The sequence below is a fragment of the Lutra lutra genome, chromosome 16 (genome assembly GCF_902655055.1).
Source record: "Lutra lutra chromosome 16, mLutLut1.2, whole genome shotgun sequence".
Taxonomy (NCBI): domain Eukaryota; kingdom Metazoa; phylum Chordata; class Mammalia; order Carnivora; family Mustelidae; genus Lutra; species Lutra lutra.
Window position 1 is genome coordinate 8,667,497 of NC_062293.1, and position 27,709 is coordinate 8,695,205.

The 27,709-nt window shown below is 41.7% G+C and overlaps 1 long non-coding RNA gene across 3 annotated transcripts in view; it reads left to right on the forward strand.

Moving 5' to 3' along the window:
* Positions 1-1,966: 1,966 nt before the first annotated feature.
* The window catches only part of LOC125087865 (uncharacterized), a 108,822-nt gene continuing 83,079 nt past the window's right edge, over positions 1,967-27,709 (forward strand). Inside the window, exons 1-5 of one of the 3 annotated variants that reach the window (XR_007123529.1) lie at positions 1,967-2,119; positions 7,262-7,340; positions 8,821-8,895; positions 14,283-14,331; positions 25,067-25,960. This is a non-coding gene — a long non-coding RNA (uncharacterized LOC125087865). Of the gene's footprint in view, positions 2,120-7,261; positions 7,341-8,820; positions 8,896-14,282; positions 14,332-25,066; positions 25,961-27,709 lie in introns of those variants that run through there. The other 2 variants (XR_007123530.1, XR_007123528.1) reach the window with 2 other exon arrangements.

Below are 27,709 nucleotides of genomic sequence, written 5' to 3' on the forward strand. Positions count from 1 at the left end.
TTGCCTTTCATTCAATAAACCTCCTGCTCTTCTCACAGCATCTTGGTGTCTGTGCAAGGCAGAAGGAGAGGGAGAGAGAGTGTCTCAAGCCGACTCCCTCCTGAGCATGGAGTCCAGTGCTGGAGGCTCAATGCCCTGACCCTGAGATCATGTCCTGAGCCGAAACCAAGAGTCAGACGCTTAATGGACTGAGCCACCCAGGTGCCCCGAAACAACATTATTTTCAGTTTGCTTCTTTTATAGCAGGGAGAAGATGGAAATCAAAAGATTCCTACATTCTATACTTAGAACTGTGTGTCTCTGGACTGTTTTGGTAAATTGTTCCACAAAGGCTTCAGAATTTGTTATTATACCTCACCTCTATGTTCAACCCCATTACATAGTTTCATTTTAGCTTAGAGAAGGAGGCCTAAAAAAAAAAAAAAAATCACTATCAGGCTCTGAATATCAGCTTCCAGGTTGGCCAACTTTTGGCTATAGAGCAACTAGAAAAAAATTTCTTTTTCAAATATTTTGTCAGGTTTCAGCAGGACAAACAGTAATATTCCTGATACTATTAAACAACCGCATAAACACAAGAGCCATCCCCAAAGAGGGTCCAGAAGATACAACCCTCCTACAGTCCAGAGCCACTCCCAAAAGTAACCAGAAGAAAGACAATTCTCCGGAGACCTAGCAACAGGATGGTATCTGTACCTGGAGTACAACCCGCATTTCTGTCTGACCACATTCTGGGGACTCCCCAACTTGACAGATGCCAATCCAAGTTCTCAGGACACAAAAGTGAGACAAACAGGAAGGCAAGAGCCACAACAGATGGGTTCCATAAAAGCAAATTCACAAGTCACATTCAAAGATCTAATTTCTACAGATTTTTTTTTTTTTTTTCCAGCCATTCTGAACTTGGAAGAGACAAGGCGAAATTTTACCTTCTCTAGACCAGGCACCACAGAGACCTGGGAGAGATGACTTTGGGAAGAATGTCACCCTCTGCCGACTTCAGCCAGTTTTCCCAGGATCCCGGGCTGCAGGCTCGGGACTCAGTGAATGTCCCAGCAGATGTCATCCAGGCCACCAGAAACTGCAGAGGCAGGAAAACAATTTCCCTCTCACCCTTTCTAGTTAGTGCCTGGCTGAGACTCTCTTTTCTCTAAGCACGTCATAAATGGATAAGCTTATATACGAGGTTCAGAGTTCTCCATGGTGGCCCCAGTAATTCAAGATTAACTTCGTTTAGGTTAACTTGGTTGTGCAGTCTGGAAACACAATTTTATTCACCTGAGGCTTCCCACTGGCTCCCGTCCAGCTTAAGCTGGACCCAGTCTGACCTGGATCCAGTCCATTTTTTATTTTTTTAAAGATTTTATTTATTTATTAGGCAGAGAGAGACGGGGAGAGAAGGAACACAAGCAGGGGGAGTGGGAGGGGGAGAAGCAGGCTTACCACCTAGCTGGGAGCCTGATGTGAGGCTGGATCCCAGGACCCTGGGGTCATGACCTGAGCCCAAGGCAGACGCTTCACCGGCTGAGCCACCCAGACGCCCTGGATCCAGTTCACCTTGAATCTAGTCCGCTTTCTATGTTGGACACGGTCTGAACCCGGTTCTAGTCCCGTTTCTACCACCCAGTGATGGCGGACCAATTGACGTGGGACCCAGTCGGAGACGGGAACCCATCTGAGGCGGGACCCAGTCTGACCGGAGACACAGTTTGCAGCGGGAACAGGTTTGAGGCGGGGGCGCAGTGTCGGGTAGGACCCCGTCTGACGTCCACTCAGTGCCCTGCGGGAACCTGTCCGATGTGGGAACCCGTTTGAAGTGGGATCCCGTGTGACGGAGGACCCAGTCTGACGTGGGACTCCGTCTGGCCTGGGAACCGGTTTGAGGTGGGACCCGGTTGACGTCGACGCAGTCCGCCGTAGGTTCCGGTCTGATGCAGTCCTTATGAGACTGGGCCCAGTCCGGTTCCAGCAGTTTCTAGACCCAGTCTGGACAGAGGGAGAGACGCGCTCAAGCGAAGCGTGAAAGCTCGTGAACGCAAGCACTGCGCCGCCGGGATCCTGAGAGGGACTCACCACCTCGAGAAGCGGCGACAGAGCCTCGGGGTCCACAGTTGGGCAGGTACTGAGTAGGCCTCGCTGTGCGGTCCCCGGGGTGTGTGTGTGTGTGGGGGGGGGGGGGGTGGAGGGTCTCTTTCAGCCCCTCTTCTGACCCCAGAACTGTTGACAGATAAACTGAGGCGTGTAAAAAAAAAAAAAAAAATCCCCAGTGTTGATTCGAGCGAGAATCGATCGGCATCGGGCAGCCTGCAGGCTGGTGCAGAAAGGCGCTGTGTGGAGGCGAAGAGATTTGGAGGCAGAAGGGAGAGGCAACAGGGCTGTGGGGCTCGGCGGAAGGCGGGTGGGTGGTTCCAGGGGTGCCTCGGGGGTGGCAGGGGCGCCTCGGCGGTTCCCGCCGGGCCGGTTCGCGAGTCCTGGTCTGGGCGAGCAAAACCAACTGCATTTGGGGCCTGTTGTCTCGTTTTTTAGCAGACCCGGGCTCTTAGTAGATAGGAAGGGCCGTGCAAAAGGCATGCATATTCATTGATCTTGGGCGCTTTGAAGAGTGGGGAGAGGACACGGAAGGAACGATTGCGGATTGCCGTATCGCTGGTGAGAAATGTGACGGTTGCGTTCTCTGCAGGTGATTTATGCTGCCCGTCGCCGGTAAATCAGGCTGGGGCCGTTGTGTGTCGGCCTCTTCACTTGTCTCCTTCTTCACCCTTTGCGAGGAGTGTATGTGATTTACGAAGATCCAGGAATTGTGTAACAGGTTGTTGGTAGATAAAATACTAACGCCAGCGAGGCTCTGAGGTAGGAACCCCTAGACAGTCCGGTGTCATTTACATCAATTCAGATGTCTGTTACTTTTCTCGAGACTGTTCCACACGGTCTCCCATTCTCTCTGCCATCTGTACAGCCAGAAGCACAAAGCTCCAAGATGCCGAGGCCATAGGACAGGAGGCATCCAGACCCATAAGCCGTTTTGGGGAGAGGTGCCCAGGGCTACCGACAGTGGACTTCGCATGTTTCACAGATAAATCTTCTCTGGGCTAAGCCACTACTATGCAGACGTTGAGGCTCCTGTTAACTATTCTAACACGGGTCTGAAAATGGGACCTTTTTGTTCATGCTAAAATAAAGAAATAGACATTTTAAACATTACTCATTTTCACAATTTGAATTTTACTCTTAGTGTAGGGAGTATAGGGATGAGATCCCATCCCCCCCACCCTCTTCTTAAGAGATGCTGTTTGGTTCTTCGGATGGATCAAATCTAATTTGATACCAGATTTGTTAGATACAGTTCTCCCTGCAGAATACCATCATAGCAGGAGAGGTTTGGGAATGGAAAAGTTAAAATTTGTTTTACAACAAAAAGTGAGCAGCGAAGATGAGCTAAAACTTCATGACTATGTACTCTTTTTCCCTGCTACATATTTTATGTGAGTGCATTTTAATCGGCAGTCTGAGACCACCCATCGCCAAATATCCAAAGAAAATAGAGAAATTCGCTTAGTGGCACAGTGAGGTTTTTCCATGTTGTTCAATTCTGTCTGAAGAAAACTATTTGGAACATTTACTGAATTTTTCAGTTTTCTGTCAAAATTTTGGAATAATAGAGACAGTGCTTTTCATTGGCTTCTCAGGTAAGGTCTGAAAGAAATATTAGGCCAAGGAAGTAATTTAGGATCTTTTCCCCCCAGTCTTTACCCAGGAAAAAACATCAGTGCATAAAACATACAAAGTCACCATTTGTTGTTGTTGTTGTTGTTTGCCAGAAATTATCATTCTTCTGTCTAGGAAAATTGTCCCAGAATTGGACCCCCAGAAAGTGGCTGATACAAGAATTGAAATGCTGGAGAATTAGGACACTGTGTCAGTAATGACATTCCAGCCTGTTCTTGTTGATGTGAACCTGTGGAGTTGAAGCCGGGCGTTCTGTGGAATCGCCTCTCACGTTACTGCTTCTGTAGGTTGTCTCTTTATCCTGTAGGTCTTACGTGGAAGTGCTCCCGGCTGCTACCTTCTGTTTCAGCCCTGCGCACAGAGCCGGATTTACACCTGCGTGTGTCATTAAAGATTTAGCACACTCACTCATCTCTACCTATTATTCCATACCAGACTGGGCCTCACAAGATGTTCGGGCAGGACTTGGGAGGGAATATGTATTCTTTTAACGAATTAAGGAATGAGTTACTACCTAACCATGTGTAGTCTTAATAAGTTCTGTTTAATTGTGAGGGCAGACGAAAGAACCGTAGAACACCCAGATTATTGGTGACCAGACGTGAGGTGCTGCCATGTGGAACATGCTGATTGCATAACAGCTACTGACTAAATGTAAAGGTCATCTCCCTTTTGCCATAACATTATGATCAAAAACACAAACCCATGCTTTTAAAAATAGCTCCTTTGGCACTGAGAGGGACAGAAAAAAAAAAGAATAAGAAAGTAGAGTCAAAGTTTCACTGCTCTTCCTGCCAATATATACAAACCCACATCCAAAACACATCTCATTTACATGCCTGTTTATTTTGTTTTCATGGCTGTCTGGAAACTGGGACCTTTCTTTTTCTATAAACTGAGACAAAGAGATATAAAGATAAACTCTGACCCTGTGTAGCTCCCCATAATGTCTTGGCCTTCCCATCTTCCTCTTCGTCACTAAGGGACATGGTGTATGTGTAGGTGTATCTTTTGCAATTTCGAAAGCATAGTGTGAATTCTTTTGTTTATAAATTTTGAATCGGTAGTTTTTGCTTTCAGTGTTAAAAATTCTTCTTGGTTTTAGAAGATTTGAGGTAGGTGGAAGGAACACAGAGACTAAATCATTTCATAGAAACAGAAACTTTTTAAATTTATAGAGATTTCAGAGTAGAGTAGTAATTATTGGTAGGTTTTTGTTATTACTGTTGCTGTTAAGAAGCACTTACTCTGAGTCAGGGATTGCTCTATGTACTTTATACACATTTCATCCTAATAATTCTCTGAGGTAGGTACTATTATTATCCCCATTTTACAGATGAAGAACCTGAGGCATAGAGAACTTAAGACACTTGTCCAAGGCCACACAGCATATAAGTGGGAGAGCTTGGTTTGAGTTTACTACTTACTCATTCCTCAGATTCCTTTCCTCATGAAACCCACTCTTTGTAAGCTGGTGCCATATCCTCCTTGGGTATATAATGTATGCTTGAACAAAATCATTCTTTACTCAGGTTTATTTTCCAATATTGAGCTACTGTCATCCCCACAGGCAACTATGCATTCCCTAGACCCTGCTGCACATTAGGCTAGGTCTTAGGAGTAGGGGATTTGGAGAAAGTGAATCCTCTCTAAAATCAGTTTCCTATTTGACAGCACAGACTTTTGTCCCTTAAGTTACTGGTTTCTCTCTCACATTCTGCTGATTTTAAAGGGGTGCATTCATTTCCCATCCCATTTCAAATCATGTCAGAGGCTAACTTCTCTGTTCTCAACTGCTCCCTTTCTCTCTTAAGTAGAAATGCTAGAGATTTGAGTAGAAGTTGAAAATGTCTTACGGAGAATAACAACAAGAGGCCCAGGACTGCCTCACTGAGTGAGAAAAATACTCTGGTGAAAGATTTTATATTTTTCAAGAAGAATAAGAAATCTCCACATAAATCTCTGCGAACTTAGCCTTGAACACAAAGTAGGAAAGAGCTTTGAAAATGGGCTTCAAACCGGGCAGAACCAACAACCTGTGCATGCAATGATTCATTCTGGAATTGTTCTGCTGAAATGTAAACTCAGCAGCAAAATGGATGCTGCATGCTTTGGGGTTCTTAGCCAGATCCCATTGGCCATCGGGAAGAAGGAGGCCACAAAGTGATACTACTTTCTTGTAAAATAAACAGTTCCCCAGGGGCTTCCAAATAAAACAGTCTCTCTATTTTCTGTGCCCACAACTCCCCACGTTCATGGCACATCCTCTCATTCAAGTAAACAGAATACTGTTCTTCCTTTTGTTGCTCTTAAAATAGTTAGGTCCAAACTGTCCGAACCCTTATGAGCTGATAACTACTGATCTATGTAGTGTGGTCCTTTGCAATTTTCTCCTTTGAACTACACGATCCTTCTGTATTTTCATTTTTCTCCAGTTCTACATAGATGCCTGTGCTTTTTTCTCTGCAGTCACTGTTCTGTCCTTCTGAAGTTGGTGGTGCATACTATGCTTCTTATTCTTTACACAGCTATGTTCCCTCATCACCCTAGATCCTACCTAACCCTGGGAAGCTTTTCCCTGGATCAGGTGTCCTTACGTTTTTCTTCTCAACAGGTTTATCCTACAACATATGGCCTTTGGTTTGTGAGTATTTAATTGATCAAGTCAGGACAGTCTTTAGAAAGAGGGAGCTATTAAGAAGTATGCTGAGACAACACACATTTATCAGGGCTGCCCAGGGCATTCTGGTCTGCCTTGTCAACTACTTTGGAATTTGGAATTTGATTATTCCCCTGCCCCCCCCACCACCCCGCTCCCTAATTACAACTTACAGAAAAAAGAAGAACCTCATTTGAATGTTTTCTGCCTATTTCCTAATTTGTACTATCTCATTGCTTAATGCATATTTGGAGGTCAAATATAATAACTGTTGTATGTAACAGCAAATACATATATAAGTATATAAAAGTATGTACATACAAAATAGAAAAATAATGTATTTCTTAACAAGTGTGTGATAGAATACAAAATGATGTGTCTGTGCCGACTGTCTGTCAGGCATTGAACTAGCTACCATAAACTGAAATGCTGACTTTTATAATTCTCATCTTATACTGAGACATAAAGAAGTCAAGTGAAGAGCTAAGATTCAGTTTCTAGTCAGATGCCAAACCATACATTTCAGCTGCGCTATTTCCAAGAGTCATGTTAACACATTCCCTTCGTTTTATCCTTTCAACTTTCCCCTGTGCCCAGTAGCCAATACTGGTCATTATTTATGTGACTTACAATTATTGCAAATGGCAAGAGGTGAGAACAAAACCAAAATAAAATACTTCTTTTTGGTAAGTTTAGGGGAGATGCTGGAAAAAAAAAGAAAAAAAAAAAAGACTAGTTATGTCTGAAAGGGTGTTTCTGGCCAGGAGTTGGTGATCAGAATCAAGCCATTTGAAATTCTTTTCATAGAGTTTGGACAAACACTCATGCATCATCTAACACTAACACCATCGATACGACTTTTATTTCTGTTTCCAGCTGAGAGAGTCATTACTGTGATCTGTGGGACATTCTATACATGAGCTGGTATTTCTCTTCCTTCTCCTCAGTCTCTAAGGTAAGAAAAGTTCACACAGAACTTTAAGAAATCTAAACAGCAGCGTTTATGTCAAATAATAACTTTTGCCTTTCGTAGCTTCTAACTCCAGGTGCTTTCAACATATAGGGGTTCTGTTCTGCTTTATCTTTCTAGTTTGTACAGAATGATGTTTGTGCTCTGTTCTTAAGACAAAATACATACCTGAGCCTGTCCTATTTCTTTATTACTGTAGAATTATATGTATTTCATGCATTAGAACTTTTTTTTTCCATTTTCAGCTTTGTTACATATATTATGACTTCCCATTATAGCATGTCATAACCTGATTGGTGGAGACTATGCTTATCTGGTGCCAAGAATAACCAAACATGGCTCAGAATATCAGTCTGGTATAGTCCCAGGGCAAGCTACATTGGAAACCGAATATACCAAAATCATAGCTCTATTAGACCCAGGCAAGAGGAGAGAGTTCTGGAGGGTGGTGGTGGACTGACTCCCCACAGGGTCTCTTAAGTAAGAATTTGCCAATAGCGGTAGTATTCAGGGGACAGTCTTGGTCACTCAACATTAGTGTTTCACAGCTTCTAAGCAACTTGCAAAGTGTGAATACTCATGTATTTCTGCTGAAGAACTGAATGGAGTAGAAAATATTAAGTAATTACCGAGTTGAGAAATTCCATGATATCCCCCAAGCATGGGAACATACTTTAGAGTTCAGATTACTTTCCAAGAATTCTATTATAAGTGTTATTGAGGTAATTTAATTATAATTGGAGACATTGCCATTTTGGGATAAAAGACTTGATTTTAAGTTACTGGAGGTTTGTGTACTATAGTTTTACCTACTTTCCAAAATACCAAGTTTTTATTTTGCTACAATTTAATCTCTTTTGATGTAAAAACTGGTGTATAGATCATCTTAAGTGGTTTTTACTTGTTTGTTTTGCCTTTTGTCAAAGGTAGAAAGTTCTGGACTTATTTTAAGATTAGCAAATTAAGCTACCTTAAAACAAAGTGGAAGCCCTTGGGTATTTTATTTGGTGCTCTGATTTTGTGAACCTTCTCTCAGTTTCTTTGTACTCAAGTCTCCAGGCAAAGTTTTCCAATTATTATTACCAATTTTAATACTTGTAGTTCCTAGAAATTCAAGATATCCACAGAAGTTTAGACATACTTAGATGTTGGTCAGAATAAAATAGTTATACTCTATGTAAGTGCATTATTGTTCACCTAAAGCAACTAACATGAAAATTGTCTGCAAACAAAACAAAATAAAAATGAAAACAAGCAAAAAGATAGCAGTTATTAAGGCTTATTATGTGTCAGAAACTCTTTGGAGAGCTGTGGATATGTGGATGAATAAAGTATAATTCCTAAGCTTCAGCAATTCACAAAGGTAACAAATCACAAAGCGGAGAGGCAAAGAAAAACAAAGAACTGTAATTCCTTGCAGTATCCTCTGTAAATGAGACATATGCAAAATTCTGTTGGCACACAGGTGGAGAAACGGATTTTTCTGAGGATGTTGGCAAGGGTTGCAGAAGAAAAGTTTAAGGATGAGTTGATTTCCCAGGTAGACCGATGAGGCAGGTCACTGCTGAGAGTGAGGGAGAAAAAAGCCCCCACATGTGGGAAAGAATGGGAAGTAGTCCGTGGACAATAAACTGAGCAGAGTGCAGGGAAAGTAGGAGATCTCAGCAGGAGCCTGTATACCAAAGGACTTACATAGGATGCAGAGGAGTTTAAACTTTGAGTGACCCTACCAGACGCCTGACCTGAGAACTAGGCCACCTGTGTGCCAGTCCTGATTCTGCCATTAGCAAGAAAGGTATCACTTGAAGCAAGTTCTTTACCTTTCTTCCTTCCAAAATGACGTGATTTCTGCAGCATTAAAATTCTAATTTATAGATTGAAGCTAATGTTTCATCCAGAGAGATAGTGAGTTAGAAAATGAGTTTTGTTTTCCTCCAAAACTAGAAATGTATTTAATTCCTGTTCTCATACTCATGCTTTAGCTTATAAGTAGAACTGAATTTATATGGTGTAATCAAGCAGGGACTTGACATATAGGCTGACAATCTACAAATACCCTGAGCAAAATATTATAAATGAAGGAGGGGAAATTGCAGCCTCCAAAATCGGTAAGAGTAGAAATAATGGCCTGAGACAAAGGATAGGACTATGTTTTTTAGACTAGACTTAAAAGTTTTTCTAATCTTTCAGAGCATCTGGGCTGTATTGCAGACTCCCTAGAGGGTGTGGGAAGGGCTTCCCTGAGACGCCCAAGGCCAGGCAGGCGAGCTATTGAAATGTGGAGGAGGAAGGAGGAGTTGGAGGAATAATCCGCAGGCCATGGCAATAATTTGCAAACTGAACTGGAGGAACAAGGGGCTTCGAGAAGTTCAGGCCTGGTGCTGCCTTACTGGTTTCCAGCTACCCACTGGCACTCAGCACGAGAGTGTCACTCCCAGGAGCACACGTCTCAGGGTTCCTCACTGCTTTTTAGGAAGTGTTCATTACTGAGCGTCCACTGTATCCTCACCGCCATTGTGTTCAGGACATGTTCAGGAAAGCTTTGAGAAAGAGGAAGGGACCTAATCCATGTTGATGCATATTGGACACTTAGTACTTTTTGAAGGCTGTGCCATGTAGGATGCATGCAGGATCTTTTTTTTTTTTTGAAGATTTTATTTATTTGACAGAGATCACAAGTAGGCAGAGAGGCAGGCAGAGAGAGAGAGAGAGGAGGAAGCAGGCTCCCTGCTGAGCAGAGAGCCCGATGCAGCGCTCGATCCCAGGACCCTGAGATCATAACCTGAGCTGAAGGCAGAGGCTTAACGCACTGAGCCACCCAGGCACCCAGCATGCAGGATCTTATTCACATCTTGGAGCAGCCCTCTCGCATAAGTGTTATGTGGTTATTGTAATCCCCTCTGTTTATGTAAAATGAGGAAACTGAAGCTCAAAAAGGATTAATAAAGCTGCCCAAAGGGGCAGTCAACCTTTGAACGTAGGACTCTTCACTCCAAAGGCCACTCCCTGCTGCAGCATCCTAGGATATTGTCCACCAGTTCCCTACCAAGTTGGTTTCTCACTGGGTCATTGCTTATAATCTGGCGGAAGATTTTCCTTAATAAAAATGCTCCATTTGAATCTGTTCCTGCAGGTGGTAGAGAGACAGCCTGTAGTGGCTGACACATGACCAGTAGAAGGCTGTCCATTATTCTTTCTTTCTTCAGTTAAGGCTTTGAATTGGATCCAGCTGTTCTTTGTTGCAAAGGCCAAAAGACCTCAATATCCTGCTCTTTGTTTTCCTGGAAGTTATTGGCTGTTGTTAGCCGTGAAGGCCAGGTTGGAACCCTTAAAGAACTGAGATGTTTGTGGGTAGGTACTAGGGAGCAGGGTCTCAGAATAGCAGAGATGATGGCGTTTCAAGATCAAGCCTCAGTTTCAGGTCTGGCTAAAGCCATGTGTTGACCCCTGTGGGGAATAGTCCGTAAATGGACCTGAACAAAAAAGCCAACTGGATTCTTCTCACCCTTTCCTTAGAATAAATGATAATGTAATAATTTTTAATACTTCTCATCACTTACCCAGTCATTATTACATGCTAAATACTATGCTAAAAGCTGTTTATAAGCACCCTCATCATCATTTTTAGGTGTAACATTTACTGAGCACTTACTAGGTACCAGGCTCTTGTACTAAGCATTTTAAGCTTTGCCTTCCTGTAAGGTAAACGCTGATATGTCCTTGTTTTTGAGGCATAGATATTGAGCCTTAGGTTCACTTCTCCAGTGTACCATAATTAGCTAATGATGAAAATAGGGACCTCTACAATAGGAATGTTTACTGAGATTCTCAAAGGGCTAGAAATTGGTTGCAATAAGACTAAAAGAAAGGGATAGGAAAAGAGCAGAATTATTGAGAGGACTGAAAAATATGCCAGCTTCCTATACCATGCCAACATTACCCCACTGCCTCTTGTATCAGCTGTTTGAGAGAACAGTTTCCATCTTCTTGGTTTGCAGCCAGAGGGGGCTGACCATTTGGATTGGCACAATCCTAAACATGTCTGGAAATGGAATTCCCAAATTTCCTACTAAATAGCAACTCCAGCGAGATGACCAAGCATAAGCTTGGTCAGGCAGTGCCTTCATGGATAGGTTTGGTCAGAATAAGAAACTCACTCACATCTGAACTTGGAACTCAAAAGGGATTTTCATCCTCCAAATGTCAGATGTGATAGAGGGCTGTTGGTGAGTCATTCCCTTTTTCAAGGAATAGAGGCATAATTCCCAGCGGAATAATGAGCTTCAGCCCACTGGCGCCCAAGGAGCTAACACAGTGGGCAGATGTCCGAACTCTACTGGCCATGTCCCAGATGCAAACAATAGAACACTGGCCAACTTTACTACTAAAGAGAGTATCTGAAGCCATGGTATTGCCTTGGCCCGCCAAAAATGCATTATAAGACCACGGTTACCCACAATAGTCTCACTTCATAAAGAAGGAAAGGATTGGGGAGGGGAGGTAACGTGAGCTTATATTTTCTGATGGAGTTTGAGGAAAACTACTCAGAAATTTTGCCTCTTTGCCCTTTTGGATGATGGATTGCTTCAGTTTTATGAAATGCTGGGGCTAAATCCCGTCAAGGTTGGGACTACATGAATATTAATTGGTCCCGAATAAGAAGAGTGAGGCCTTGCTCATTGCCAGTCTGGGGCAGTTATCATCAGTGGTCTTTTCCAGACTCTTTGTTTTAGAGGAGATCTTTTTAGTGGGGGAAACTCAGAGCGTTCCATTTGGGAAGGAGCTTTTTTTAAGCTTTCCATAGTTGTCAGTAATTCTGTTTGCTAAAAATTGCATCATGGGAAAGGACTATAATGACATTGGGTTGTCTAAGCAGATCCTATTTCATGTTCTCCAAAATGGATGCAGATTACAAAATTCAGGATAAGCACTTTTTTACAGTTCCCAGAATTTTGTCTGTTTGTGTTTATGTTATGTAGTACTTTCATATATATCATTTTCCCTAAAGGTAAATACACCAGATACTGTTTTTCCTCTTTTACAACTAAGATCAGCAATTAAATAACTTGCAAATGGCAGATCAGAATCATTGAGTGGCAGAACTGGACTTTAATCTGGGTCCCCTGATTCTAGGCCCTCTTGCTTTTTCTACACAGGCCTTGGCCAGTCCATAGGGGCCACTCCTTGCTTTCTACCACTCATTCATTCCATTAATATGCTCAGCCCCGGCTATGACATCTTCTCCATAAACGGGGAGAGTGGGGCCTAGACAAAATGATATTTGTATAATTCCCCTGGAGCCAAGGAACAACTTTGCTTTCTTGGATGTATTAACTTTGGGCACAAAGCATTTGTCCTGGGGGAGTGGTTTGCCTTTAACTTTGGCAGGGGGAAGGAATTATTTCCTACAGCATGTATAGAGATGAGTTTTCTTCAATGAATAGAATGCTGTCAATCACATTAAGACAATGAAAAATAGGACATGCAGATGCATTTGGCTGCGTTGGGTCAAAAACATAAAAAACATTAAAAATCACTAAGTCACTTACGGGAGGTTTTCTCAGAGCCACTGAATATCTAGACACAGTTCCCTTGGGACATAATTCTGAAAGCTAAGAAGACTTTTGCTAAATTAGAGGAAAATAAAACAACTCCCCCCCAACTTCCAGAAGATTCCAGCCAAGCCTGAGTTCTAAACCTCTTAGATTTGGATTTGGTCCTAAACTTGGCAAAGAAGCACTAGCCCATCCCTACTGGAAAGCTCTCAAGAGAGTCAGTTCCAGCTTTCCAAAAACTTGCAGCCCAAATATGTTTGGCTCCACATCTGAACCTTTGTAATATTTGACATCTATTAGAAATTACCAATTCAGCTTTAGAAACCTAAAATCAAGCTGAACTCCAAAGGCTATATGAAGTCAAACTGATAAGATTGCCATATAGCTTAAGCAAACATTGAACCTGATTTGAAAACCCATGTGAAGGCTCACTCACATTTTTGGCAAGGGCTCCAAGATCTTGGGAGATATTAATGAGGAGGAAGAGGAGGGAGATCTCATTTTTCTCTTCTAATCCATTGCTTCCACCTCTGTAGCTACTGTATTTCATGACCTCAGAGGACAGAACTCCCGAAACTAGCATAACAATGGCCCCTGTGAAATCAGAGTTACTTAAAAACAAGGTGATAATTTTTCCTAATCTGAATTAACCCAGTGGAGCTAGTAACAGAATAAGAAAATTACTACTTTGACTTCACCAAGAGATTGGCAGCCTTTAAGCCAAGGAAAACCGGGGTAAGTTTGCTCACAAAGACGGAAAAGCACTTACAGATCAGATAAGATATTAATCCAATTTGGAACTCTTGAGAGAATTGAGGGGAAGTGGCCAATTAGAAGAATTCTGATCTGATGTAAAGGCTGAGAAGACCCTCTAAGTAGCCAATAGACCCTTCGGTTTGTTTGGTTGGCTGCTTGTTTCTTTAGAGGATGCTATAATGTAGAAGAGGTTGTCTTTGTATTTTGTCTCTTGTAAGCTTCCAGAGGATTGGCAACCTTGCGATTTGTGTGTCAATGTCTAGGGCTCCTGAATGTGTTGTCTAAGAAGTAACATGTGCTATATCCATTTGAGGCCGCAGGAAGTAGCAGGAAAAGCTATGGGCCTGGCCCAAACGTTCTGTCACTTAAACAGCAGTGTGACCTTGAGATAAATCACTTACTCCTCTGAGCTTTGGTTTCTTCAGTAGTTAATAGTTATTATAATATCTTTTTCAGAGTGTTCTTGTGAAAACTGAATGAAGGGATGTATGTGCAATTACTTGGCATTGTACCTACCATAGAATATGTTCTAGAAGAGTTAGTTATTTAAATCTGCAAGGAAATGCAAAACCCAACCTTCCTTGTTCATCTCTTCCACTTCTCATATTATCTCTAGGATAAGAAAACCTGAGTTGCTCTCTGGAACATTATTTCATGCTATTATGGTAAGTTTTGGACTCCTAGTACACTGTTACCTTCCATCTCGAAATCAAAACAAAGGAGATAAGACAGAATGTATATTCATTATCATTCCTTCACTTTTTTTCTTCTAACCATTTCATTAGATATCCTGACTATTCTCCGTACGTTTATTGTGATTATTTTTTTCTTCATTTTAAGACAAAATGGCCAGTATATTTTGCCAGGTGAAATCCTTTTCGATAAGCTGATCCTCTAGTCATGAAAGACTTTCCCTCTCTCTCACTTTCCTTCCTACCGTGTCTACTTCCCTCCATCTTTTTCTTCCTTAATCCCATTCATTTATAGATTCAACACCCATGTTTGAGTGCTTATTATGCAGCAGTCATTCGTTGAGACTTTATATGTAAGAGCAGTAAAATCTGTGCCGTCTGTGCTCTCATAGAGCAGACATTCTAGGGGCATCGGGTAGGGGGAGGGGTGGGTAGGGGGAGGGACAAGAAATAATGACATACAGAACCAAATAAGCATGTTGTATATATATAGTGGCAATAAGAGTAATGATGAAATATGATACTGGAGATTAGAATAGAGGTTGATGGGGGTGGGGATCAGGCTCGGGAAGATGTTTCTGATGAAGGAACGTGGAACAGAGACCTGGAAGGGAGATGAGAGAGAGGCATGTGATCTTTTGGGGAAGAACATTCAGCAAAGGGTACAGCCAGCACAAAGGCATGCTGGGGACACAGTGAAGAAGCCAAGGACTTTGGGGTTTACTCTAAATCGGTTGTGGAGGGGGGGGGGGTTTGAGCAGATGAGGGACATGATACATTGTAATTTTTAGAATGCTCTTCCTGGAACCTATTTGGGAAATGGTAGTAAACTCTGAGTCAGAAAAGAGCAATCATGGGAAAGATTAGCACTCAGAAAATAAGGCATAGTCTCATAATAGAAACTTCTGCTTTTTTGTTGAATAATAATGTTTAGTTTAAAAAAAAAAGCAAGTGAGGTGCTGATATTTCTATATAAAGATTCAGCTTCTAGCTTTTCCCCCATTTTTTCTCTTTGCTTCCCTTCTCATTCTTTTGCTTGGAAAAGAAAGAACACCAATTTGAGAAGGGGATTAGTCTTCTCTTTCAGTAGAAGTAGGTAGAATCTAGAACAGTGTTACCTCTGATCAATTTATAGATTGTCATCCTAGTAATCAGTGCTAATATTTATTGAAGCCTCGTTATATGTTGCTAAGCATATTGTTAAGTGCACAGCAGGTGGTACATCAATTCCATAAGGTTCACTTACTGTTACTGACCATTTGGTAAATAATAAGACTGAGTTTTGAAGAGTTTGAGTAATTTTCTCAATTTCTCAGGGCAAGACCCCAGTGCATTTGACTCAAATTCTTTCTCTCCACAAACACACAATATTGCTTTCCAGCCAGTCAGTCACTCACTTACACAAATACTTATTAAATGGGAAATTATAAACTGTACCAAGTATTGCATTAGAGTAGGACATGGCATAGATTGTAGTTGTAGAAGTCAAATCTAATGTAAATGATATTCAGAATGTTGAGCTTAATTTTATCTCCACCAGAAATTTGAACGCATAAATGGAAACTTTACTTACAGTGGAAAATTTTGCCCCTTGTTGTAATCATTTGAGAGTTGGGAGTGCAACATTAAAAAGAGAGTTTGTCCTCCAGAAATATCTTAGGTCCCATTTTTCTTTGAATGGAGACAGCTCTACATTCAATTATTTTATGCTAGGCACCTGTGTTTTACTTGCTGTCAGAATATGTTTATAAATGCCCTTCCCATCTCTTCCATCATAGGGACTAGTTTTTAGAAGGAATAAGAAAGATTTCAATGGCTAAAGCTACAAACAGATATATATTCTTAATGATGGAGAGGTAAGTCTTCTGTTTTTCAGTCAGCTGAAAGATTGGTAGGTTCTGCTAGATGAAACCGTAAGAATGATTTTCTTAGTGATGGGTGTATGTACAGTGTATACTTCAGGATCTCCTTGCCACTTTTTTTTTTTCATCATTTCGTTAACATTGATAGTTGATAATTCTTCCCCTCATGAAACAGAAGGGGAAAGGAGCTTGAGAGAGTTCACTGAATCACCCATGATCCTGCAGTTACTTGACTAGAACCTGAGTGTACTAGTCAGGGTTCTCCAGAGGAACACGAACCGATATGTGTAAGTACTAGAATTGTTTGGAATTAGTTCATGAGATTATAGAGGCCCTTGAGTCCCAAGATCTGCCTCCAGTAAGCTGGAGGTTGGGGAGAGCCAATGGTGTTCTAGTCTGAATGAATGCTCACAGGCTAGAGATCTAAGATGAGTCAGAATTTTAGTTGAGTCTAAAGGCCAGAATGAGATGATATCTCAGCTCAACTAGTCAGGCAAAAGTTCCCCCTTACTCGTGGAAGGTCTAGCTTTGTTCTGTTCAGGCCCCTTCTCTGACTAGATGAGGCCCACCAATAGAATAATCTGTGTTACACAGTCTACCATTTTAAATGTTGATCTCATCCAAAAACAACTTCAGAGACACACCCAGAATAGGGAGTTGAGGGAAATTGGAAGGGGAGGTGAACCATGAGAGACTATGGACTCCACAAAACAATCTGAGGGTTTTGAAGGGGTGGGGAGTGGGAGGTTGGGGGAACCAGGTGGTGGGTATTAGAGAAGAGAGGGCACGGATTGCATGGAGCACTGGGTGCAGTGCAAAAACAATGAATACTGTTACGCTGAAAAGAAAAAAAAAAAAAAAAAAAAAAGAATGGGGTTTGACCAAACATCTGTGTTCGTATTGGACCTCTCAAGTTGACACATAAAATTGACCATCACACAAGTGTCTAGTTCCGTGCCTTATACCATATATATTTGACTATGCTTCCTTTTAACACACACACACACACACACACACACACACTATTCAGTATTACAGTAGAACAAAACAAAAACATAGAAGAGATAAACAGATATTATTCTGGAAGAATATTCTTCTAAACGAGAAATGAGCTTACAAGTAGGATTGACTCCAAACATATGATTTTATCAAAATTATTTGTCATAGGTTAACATTCACCCACATATCCTGTTCTCACTTAAGTTACAGACATAGGTATGTTAAGATTGGAAATGAAAATCACAACAGCGATTGCTCGTTCATTTTAATATGTCCCGAATGTGAATCAGTACCTTCACGAGTTCCTGATTCATTGCATACCATGAAGTGACCCAGGGGCCTTTCAGCACTCCCAGTGCCATCCAGCTTGCTTGCCTTGGCCTGGCTAAGAAAACCACAGCTCACTGCTTTGCTCAGCGCACTCAGCAAGAAGACTCACAGAGATGGGTGAGAGCAGCAGCACTGATTCCATTTAGAAAGCCTTGGGACAATGGATAATGTGTCTTGACTCCCAACACTGCTACTTTTTCTTCCATTTCTCACCTTCCTAAAGTAGGATGGAAATGAGGGGAAAAGGGAAGTTTGGCAGAAACTCCACTGTGGAGAAAGAAAAGCTTACTTGAGATCCTACATTGAAGAGCCCGCACTGCATTTACTTTGATAACTGGTCAACTCTTTATTAACTTGCTCACAAAAACTTGCAAATGTTGGGTGGGAGGAGGGATTAGGGAGACTGAAATGAAATAAATGTCAGTGTCTGCCTATGAAGAAGGGAGCCCCAGAGATCCAGTCCTCAGGACTGGGTGTTCAGTGATTATGAGCAGCATCTTAAACCAGCATACTGAGCCTAAGTCCAGCGAGACATCTGTACTGTTCTCTCCTAAGGTCTGTTCAGCCATAAAATGTTCTGGGTTTGTACTAGACTTGGGTAGCCTTTATCTTGCTTGATTCTCCTCCTGACTAAGAACATTGGACACAGAGATAACTTGAAGCTAGGTTGAAAATAAAAGACTCGCTTTCTGGTTGTAAGAAGAGACTTGTTTGTTTTAAATATTTTATTTATTTATTTATTTATTTAGAGTGTGTGTGTGTGTGTGTGTGTGTGTGTGTGTGCGCGCGCGCGCGCGTGTGTGTAGGACCAGAGAGAGAGAATCTTAAGTGGACCTGGAGCTGAGTGCGGAGCCTGACACCTGAGATCCTGAGACCCTGAGATCAGGACCTGAGCTGAGATCAAGTCAGACACTTAACCAGCTGAGCCACCCCAGCGCCCCTATTTGTTTTAAACAAGGATAACCTGGATTGACTGTAAGCAGGGGATGGGGTGGGGATGGCATTAGAGAGTGGGAGATAATTCTGATCTGGACTCCTGGGTTTTTTTTTTTTTTTTAAAGATTTTATTTATTTATCTGACAGATGGAGATCACAAGTAGGCAGAGAAGCAGGCAGAGAGAGAGGAGGAAGCAGGCTTCCTGCTGAGCAGAGAGCCCGATGCGGGCGGGGCTCGATCTATTGCAGGATCCTGGGATCACGACCCAGGCTGAAGGCAGAGGCTTTAACCCACTGAGCCACCCAGGAGCTCCTCTTTGTTTTAAACAAGGATAACCTGCATTGACTGTAAGCAGGGGATGGGGGGGGGGGTGGATGGCATTAGAGAGTGGGAGATAACTCTGCTCTGGATCCTGATTGGAAGGTGGATGTTGTCGCAGATAACTGCCTGGGGCTGGGAGCATGCCTATGTCAGTGAATATGCTGATAAGTACTGGCTGAGTCTGTATTGGTGCAGTAAGCCTGGGAAACCCATTATGAGATGGGCTGAGCATTTCTGGGGATCTTTCCGGGCAGTAGAAAAAAATCCCAAGAGCCATGAGTATCCATTTATAATGTTTTGTTCCATCCAGTTGCAAAACCCTCGCTTCTAATACTACTCCCCACAGCGATTTTTCTTAGGAAATTCGCTCTGTGGCACAAGATTTACTCATAAGACGTCGCCACAAAATAACTTTGCCCACAGAGAGACTCTCTCACTCTCTTCCATTTGGGGAAACTGAAGGTTTTGTGAATTCTAGGATGACACTTTCATAGAAAGCTCAATATACGGGTTCTCGATCCCCTGGAGGAGTAGCAGTTTACCAGAAGAAACTTAAAAAAAGCGTGTGTGTGTGTGTGTGTGTGTGTGCACGTGTGCGTGTGCGTGTGTTACATAGGAAGATCTACTTGGGATAAAAGTTACCGAGGAAGCACACAGAAGCAATTCTAGTTAGGGTTGGCAGGAGAAGAGAAGAACCAACTTTGTAGTGTGAGTTACTTAAAAAGAAGTCATTTCAGAAAACCATCTGTACACCGGGCGCCTGGGTGGTTCAGTCGGTGAAGCTTCTGCCTTCCGCTCAGGTCGTGATCTCAGGGCCCTGGAATCGAGCCCTGAGTTGGGCTCCCTGCTCACTGGGGAGTCTGCTTCTCCCTCTCGCTCCGTGAGTGCTCTCTCTTCCAAATAAATGAATAAAAATCTTAAAAAAAAAAAAAAGAAAAGAAAAGAAAACCATCTGTACAGACTTACTTGAACAATGGAAAGACAGGCAGCAAGCCCATGATATGTGTATGTGTGTGTGTTGGGGGCGTGGTTACTTTTATTCCGCATCCCAGGGAGGACGCCTGGGCCGTCTAACCATACCTGACGGGCATGTCTCTTGAGGGTGTTGAGAAAAGCAAGTCTGAAGCCACATTGAAAGAAAACTCACACTGCATCTTTCTAAGACATGAAGATCCTAGTTTTAGAATATCCGGGAGTAGACTAAAGCTGTGTGTCTTCCCCAGTTTTTAGCCCATGACATGTATGTGATTCATTCCCGTAACTGTTGCAAACTTGGAGTCTGGATGGCCATCTTTTTCCTGTGTATTGCTGGTGATGGCTGTATTTATCTCTACCCCTGCCAGCAGTATTATTTTAAATTTGTGCTTTGTCCCCTTCCGAAGAAGTTGCTTCTTCTAAGTGGCATGATGGTGATGAGGATGGTGATGACAACATCAGCCACTGACTGAGCATTAGTTAGGTGCCAGGAATAGCATGAGGGGATTTAGAATACGGTAGCACAGGGGTGTCTGAATGGCTCAGTCTCACTCTTGGTTTGCGCTGGGGTCGTGATCTCATGAGTCCCAGGATTGAGTCCAGAGCATTGTTAGGACTCTGCCCTCAGCAGGGAATTGGCTTGAAGATACTCTTCCTTTACCCTGCCCCCGTCTTGCGTGCACCCATAGGTGCATGTGCTCGTGTGCGCGCTCGCTCAAAATAAATGAATAAACCGTAAAAAACAAACGAACAAACAAAAAGAGTATGGTAACCAGCAACTCAGACTGTCTTCAGATTGCTGGATTCACATCCCAACTGCACGTTTTGCTACTTAGGGACCCATGGGCACTTTATCTAGATCTTAGTCTCTTCATCTGTAAAATGAGTTTAATGGTATGACTTCGCAGTCTTACGAAGATGGAATGAGTCAGTACAGGCAAACAACTTCACGTTGTGCCTGGCAGGTGAGTACTGTATACATGTTAGCTGCTGTTACCATTTTTCATTATTTTCACATCACCACTGAAGGACAGGTATTATACCAGTTTTACAAATTATGAAGCAGAGAACTAGAGGTGTTGAGTAATTTATCCAAGTTTATGCATCTTAATAAATAATGGAATTGGGATTTGAATTTGGATCTATTATTTTTTGCCACTAGGCTAGACTACCTATAGCCTGTTCTCCTGTGATCTGACTCTAGAAGGCAGCACTATGGCAAGAAGAATGTGATTTAATTACTTATACTAATTAGTTACTAAAAAGCCAAACGCTTTTTATAGATTATTTGTAATTTTTTCACAAAAGTTCTATGAGGTTGACTTTCTTATCCCATTTGGGACTACATGAAGAAACAGAACTCTGAATATTATAAAATATTCTATAAACTGTAGGTTCCTCAGGAATGTCTGTCAGGCTCACCCCAGGGTCTTTGCACTTTCTTCCTGCCTAGAATGTTTTCCATCCAGATACTCAAGTGCTTCATACTCTTAAGTTCCTTCAAATTAATGAGGTCCTGACTGTCCTATTTAAATTATGAACACCATCCTTACCCTTGACAGTTCTTAAACCCCTTTGTTGACTTATTATATTTTTTAAATCACTTAACCTGTAGCGATATTCTGTACAATATACTTACTTGTGTATGGAGGGCCTGTCTCTCTCCCTACTCGAAAGTGCCACAAACAAAGAAGTTTTGTCTTTTTTATTCAGTGCTGTAATCACATTTCATAGTGGCGGGCCAGATGAATAGAGGGCACATGAAGTCTATTTACTTAATGGATAAATGGATGTTACTTCACATTTTCCAGTAGCTGTATATTCTAGGACCTGCATTTTCACTTGCTGTACCAGCATTTTTCTACCACATGGCCTTTGGGATTTTAAATAATTTGCTATTGGAGTCTTTGTGCTGTCTACTTGTAATCATCCTCACAATGAATTTTTATTTTCCCTCACAGAAGGGTGTCATTGAGGGCAAGGGGTACACACATGATAAGCTAAGGGAATATTTGAAGCAGACCATAAAATACCTGTAATCCACAAAATCTGGGTGCCTCCTGTTCTGTTTCACACAGTGCCCCATGCAAATAAACACCAGTCCAAAACTGATGTTCACTGGAAAGACATTTTTGACTTTACTGATATCCATAAAAAATAGGTATATTTTTATTCCACTTACTGCACACACCAGGATTTTCTAAAATGTCCCACTCTTCACCTCACAGATACTCCCTGCCCACCAACCGAATTCCCTCTCACATTTCCAAAAGAAATCTCCCTAAAGCTCCTTTTTCCCCCTTCTCTGTCTTCCTGTGACCTTCCAGATGGAGTGTTCTTTTTTACAAGTGATTCTTTTCTCTTCTCACTATGAATTAAGCAACAGGTCTGGGTTCCTCTCAATGATCTCCTCATCCATTACCCTGATTCTCTACGCAAAGGCTCAAGACATCTGGGAGACCCAGAATTTGTAAAAGGGTTCAGAAGAGTAACAGTGATAGTTTTTTAAATTCACTTATTTTTTTTTCTTCTGTCATATACATGAAAGCCAATTAGGTTTTCCTGGGTACTTCGTCTCCTTTTATTTAGGAGAAGCCAGTATTTTGTTAGGTCTTACTGTGACTTGTGCTCACCAGCATGGTGATAACCCTGGTAATGACTGAAATGCTTTGTGGATGGACATACTCCCCCAAAAGACAGGAGGGCAGGCGGGAAGACGATTTGAAAGTAGGAAGATGGAGGGTATATTACATGTTTGTTTTATAACATTCTCCCATCCTAGAAAACTTAAAATGGTTTATGTGAGCTCAGACTAACCTAAACATTTTAACCTGTCAGTCATAGAATGTTTGTTGACCTAAGATGGACAGATAGTAAGATAATTATTAGGGGGGAAAGTTCTATTCCCATCTCTGTTATCTCGGCATTAATTTCAGGGTTTTGTTTTCCAACCTGGTTAAATAACACTGAGAAAATAAATGTGCTCTGATCATTTTGGTTCTGTAAAGGGCATGCATGTGTTTAATGCTCTTTAATTTATTTATTGCAGGGAATCCTGAATCCTTTTGCTTATCTCCTTAAATAACCTCTTTCCCTACCCTATCTCACTGTTTGGTTTTTATGTCTATGTTTTCTGTTTTGCGGTTCCCACTCTGAACTTGTCTTTGTGCAGTTACTGCTTTTTTGAATAAAAGGAGGGGGCAGTAGTTAGTAAGGAAAGTCAAAGGCACAACCTCTGAATATGTCTTGATTCCTGGGGTCTGGGATGGCCTGAAGTCCCTATCTTGTGAAGTTCCCTGATTATATGTGTTAGGCCAGGGGCACCATGTTGGTGTTCCTAGGGAAGATTACAGCAGCTGCTCCTCTGGTTTACCCAAAGGAGGAGCGTGGTGTGGGGGGCCTCCTGCGTCCTCTTCCTTGAAGTTTCCTCTCTCTGTCAGTCTTCTTCAATCTGATGTTTGGGACACTTGTATCCTTACCCTCTGAGACTGTAGGTTCTAAACTAGTGAGCTAAAAGAGAGTCATTTCAGGGAAGAAGGGAAAGGCACTTTGAGGGAGGGTGCTTGTGTGGAGGTGGTGTGACGCTCTGCCTTGTGTGGTTCTTAAGCTAAACCGTGACCAAAGCATCACAACCCCTCAGTGAAGGATAGTGACAAGCACCTGACTACAAAATAGAACCGGTGGGTCCTAATTCCAGATCTGCCTCCCTCTGACCTGTGATTTCAGATGAATCATGTTATCTTTCTGTACATTGATGTAATTAGACTACAGGAGCCAAATATTTGATTTATGACTCACCCCATGAGATGTGAATTTTAGACCTTTTTCCCTGTTGTACCACAGAAGGCATACTTCCCTGGGAGAATGGCGTACATGCAGGGGGGAGAAAGTTGAGTGTAATAATAGTTTCAGGTCTTAGTCTAGGTTCACTCTTACTGAAGTCATAAGAATGTGACCTAATGCAGTGCTGTCCTGTCTACAGCTCTCCAGGGATGACTTTAGCTGGGAAGTTCAGAGGACGAATCTGGACTTAGTCCTGATCCTTCACTATTAGACATGTGATGGAGAGCCAGCACATTAGTCTTTGTCTGCATCTGTTTTGTCAGCCATATATCTCATAAAAATGTTTTGGAGATTTAGTTAGTAGTGTAAAGAATTTACAACAGAGCCCGATTTATAATGGGCACACAGTATTATTTTCTCATTTCTGAATAAAGACTAACAAAAGGCCAAAATAAGGAGCAACCGAGGAATGGGGATACATTTTGATTCATTCAACGTATGATGAGTACTTCGGATGTTTCATATGACTTCTGTGTGCTGTCGAAGAGGCAGAAAAGAGTCCTGCATGGCTTCCAGCTTCAGGGCACCGTGCAGTATGGCAGAGATAATGCCCAGTGTGCCAGAGTGTAAGTGGTAAATGATTAGACACATCAGCCACAACACCCAGACTTAGCAGCAGTCAGAGGCACAATGCACAGGTAGGGCATTTTAAAGGTATTTAATGTCGGTGTTATCAGGAATTTTCTGTGGGGGTTGGGGAAAATAATGTAATGTAGCAACCTAGTATGAACTAAGATTCCACCATGAATGTACTTACAGTTATCCCTCTACAGCAGGGATTCTTAATTAAGAGTGCACACTTAGACAGCCTATTACAGTCTTGGAAAAACAATAGCAACAACAACACAGGCTTTGTTCTCAACCCTAAAGATTCGCATTCGTTGGGTCTTAGGGGTCAGGCCCAGACATCTACACTCTTGAACAAGCTCCGCTGGTAATTTTGTTTTCCCTGAGTGAAAATCAGTCTTTCAAGGGGAAAGCTTTCTGAAAGACGAGAACCTTTACTGGGCATGTGACTTATGTTTACTGTGACTATATATCCACATCTCCTTTGAAAAGAGACATGGCCAGACATGTTTTGTTATATTTTACCTTATATTCCTGGCAGAGCTAAATGATGCAGAGTTGAGAGCACCTGTGGCCAATATAATCGCAGTTTATAAATCTCCTAATACATGATATAATGGGTTTGTAATGTATCTGCTTGGTTGGGTTGAACTACATTTCCCAGAATTCCCTTTCTTTTAGGAAAACCGGATTAAGCAAATAAAAATTATAGGGCACTCAGTTACATTTGAATTTTGTATAAACAATGACTCTCTCTCTCTCTCTCTCTATCTATCTAATGGGAACATGTCCCATGCAATATTTGAGACATACAAAAAAAAATCTGTTTATCTGAATTTAATTTGGTGTCTGTATTCTGTATTTTATCTGGCAGCCCTGTGTTTTTGTATGATTCTGGTTAGGGTGGACCACAAGGGAGATTCTTGGAAGATTTGGAGGATGGAAAGGAAGAAGCAGCATTTTGTATTCATGTATGTTGTTGCTGACTTGCTGGCTTACCTTATTGGTGTGAAGCATCAGAAGGACCTGAACGTACTCGGCCTTTCCCTGGATCCTCTTTTAGCTTCTCCAACTTCTCAACCTGGATTATGTATTTAGCTTTGTAATGAAGGGCCCTGACTTTTACAGGATAACCTCAGCACCAAGGTCAGAGGTAGCAGAACTGACCTGGTTTGCAGTCTGTCCTCATGAGATCCCAGTTCATGCTAGTGGTTTCTCATCTGACCTCAGTCTTCCCCAGTTTACAGCCATTGTCCTGGCCCAATTACCCACTCAATTTTAAGCTCCAGCACCTGACCCAGAGGCAAAAATCTTACAGAAAAATGCTTAACCAGCTTTGACAATTGGGTGAAGGAAATCAACGATTCCTATCTGAATTTCAGAAAGAAGTCCTGGTCAAGGATTTTTGTTAAGTATTCTTGGCCATTGCCTATTTCTGTTTCACATAACCAGCTTCAATGTCCACAAATGATATTTTTCATTAGCAGTTAAACTAAATTGCAAGATGAAGACTGTTACCCTGAGGTATCATGTATCTCTCTGATGGTATGGCAACTTCTGTTAGGGAAAAGGGGACAACAGCGGCAGCCTGAACTTATCAGAGCTCTACCTCCTATTGTAGAGTCACATGCGTTTGCAAGTCAACCGTGTCAAGTCTGTCTTCTCTTATAATTTTCTTCAAATAGATGAGTATGTCGTTTTCTTATTTACCATGTTTATTACAAAGGAGCCATACAGATACAAAATAAGAAACTAGGAGACAAACACATAATCTTCCATACCTTGGTCTCTCATAGAAATTGATGTTTAGTCCTCAAGGTGATTTCTTTATTTAACACAGCAACAAGTGGGCCCTGTGTCATATCAGATCATCTCATCCATGTGGGGCACTGAATCCTGGGTGTTGTATATATAAGCCTTATGACATTTATATGTTTAGGCATAAAATATGTGAATGGTGTTGAGAGAAATGGATACTTTAACATTAGAGGCATTCAGCATATTAAAAGGAGACTCTGCTTTTAAGCATGTGTACTCTATGGCTATTTAGCTCTCTGCAGGATAGCCACTGAGATGCTGCTTCTGATGCACAGATCTCCAGTCCTTTCCTTTCCTTTGAAAGCAGTGGTATATGTTACCCATTAACCCTTCATTCTCCTCCCAGCTGCTGACTTTTATTTGCAATAGTCCTTTCACATCATATTTTAAGTGTCTCCTAATGTCTGGACCAAGTCCACACAATAACGCCAGAAAAAGAAAAGATACACAAAGAGAGGAACATGAAACCCATAAAGCTACCTGAAATTCCAGAGGAATCAGAAAGTACCCCTTTTCTGTGTGAAGAGCTACAAGCCTAGGGAACTTCAGTTACCCTACAGGTTTGTATGTCATTTGTCTCTCTTATTGAACCTTCTTTCTTAAAGAGAGATTTTTCTGTTGATGACGTGATTTATTCACCTAAAGTTTTTCCAGAAAAAAATACTTTCTTTTCAGGAATTAAGGAAAAACCTAGGTGATGCGACCAGAACATACTACTTTTTTTATTATTGTTTTTTTTGTTTTTCTCCCTCACATAATCAAGATGTGAGGGATCACATAATCACATAATCAACTTATGTTTAACTAGACTGAAATTGGGAAATCATGCAAGTCTTAGTGTGGGCAAAAGATGGAAAGAAAGACGACCCAAGAAGTGAATTTGCAGCTTTGTAGCTTTCCTTGTTCAGATATCTAGTTGCTAGTTTGGCCTCACTTAAGCATTCTTTTTGGTTCTGTTCCTCCAACCTCAGTCTTGGCTTTAGAGAGAATCTTTAAATTCTCAGAGTCAAGTCTCACAAATACTTCTTCTTGGCAAGACCAGGTCTCTCAGTCTTGATTACATCACCATTTACATGTTTTAATTAATAAAAGAATTAAAAAAAAACCAGCATGGGCAATTAAAAGCATTGTATTTTCTTTAATTTGTCATGCAAGGAGGAAATGTGTGAATCCTATTGTTTAATTAGAACGCTGTGCATCTCTTAGAGTTGCATTCACCCTCTGATTGGCAGTCAACAGAACAAAAGGAAGAAGCAAAAAAAAAAAAAAAAAAAAAAAATCACATCCTGAAACTGATAGCAATAAATTAGGAGTAAAGAAAATGTAATAAACTAGAAATCATTTTTGAAGTCTGACAACAGGATAATTACATGTTTCAGCTTTACCAGGGGTTAACATTCGTACATCTTTGTAGTTTCCTTTGACACTTAAGAGTATTTGTGGTCACAGCCTACATGCCTTAAGGAATTGAGAGAATAAAGGGTAGAAGAGGTCCTGATAAACCAGAACTTGATCTTAGTCTTTGTGGAAAAGAAGCAAAAGAAACCAGAATGGGAGTAAAGGTTGAGAGGGAACTGGGAGAAAGATCAGACTCCCTGTCAGCCTTCTACTTTGTGTCTGTTTCCTGCCAGCAGACAGTTGGAGGACATCCTTCACGACCCACAGGGATGCTTACCCTTTTTCTTCTTACTGGTATGAG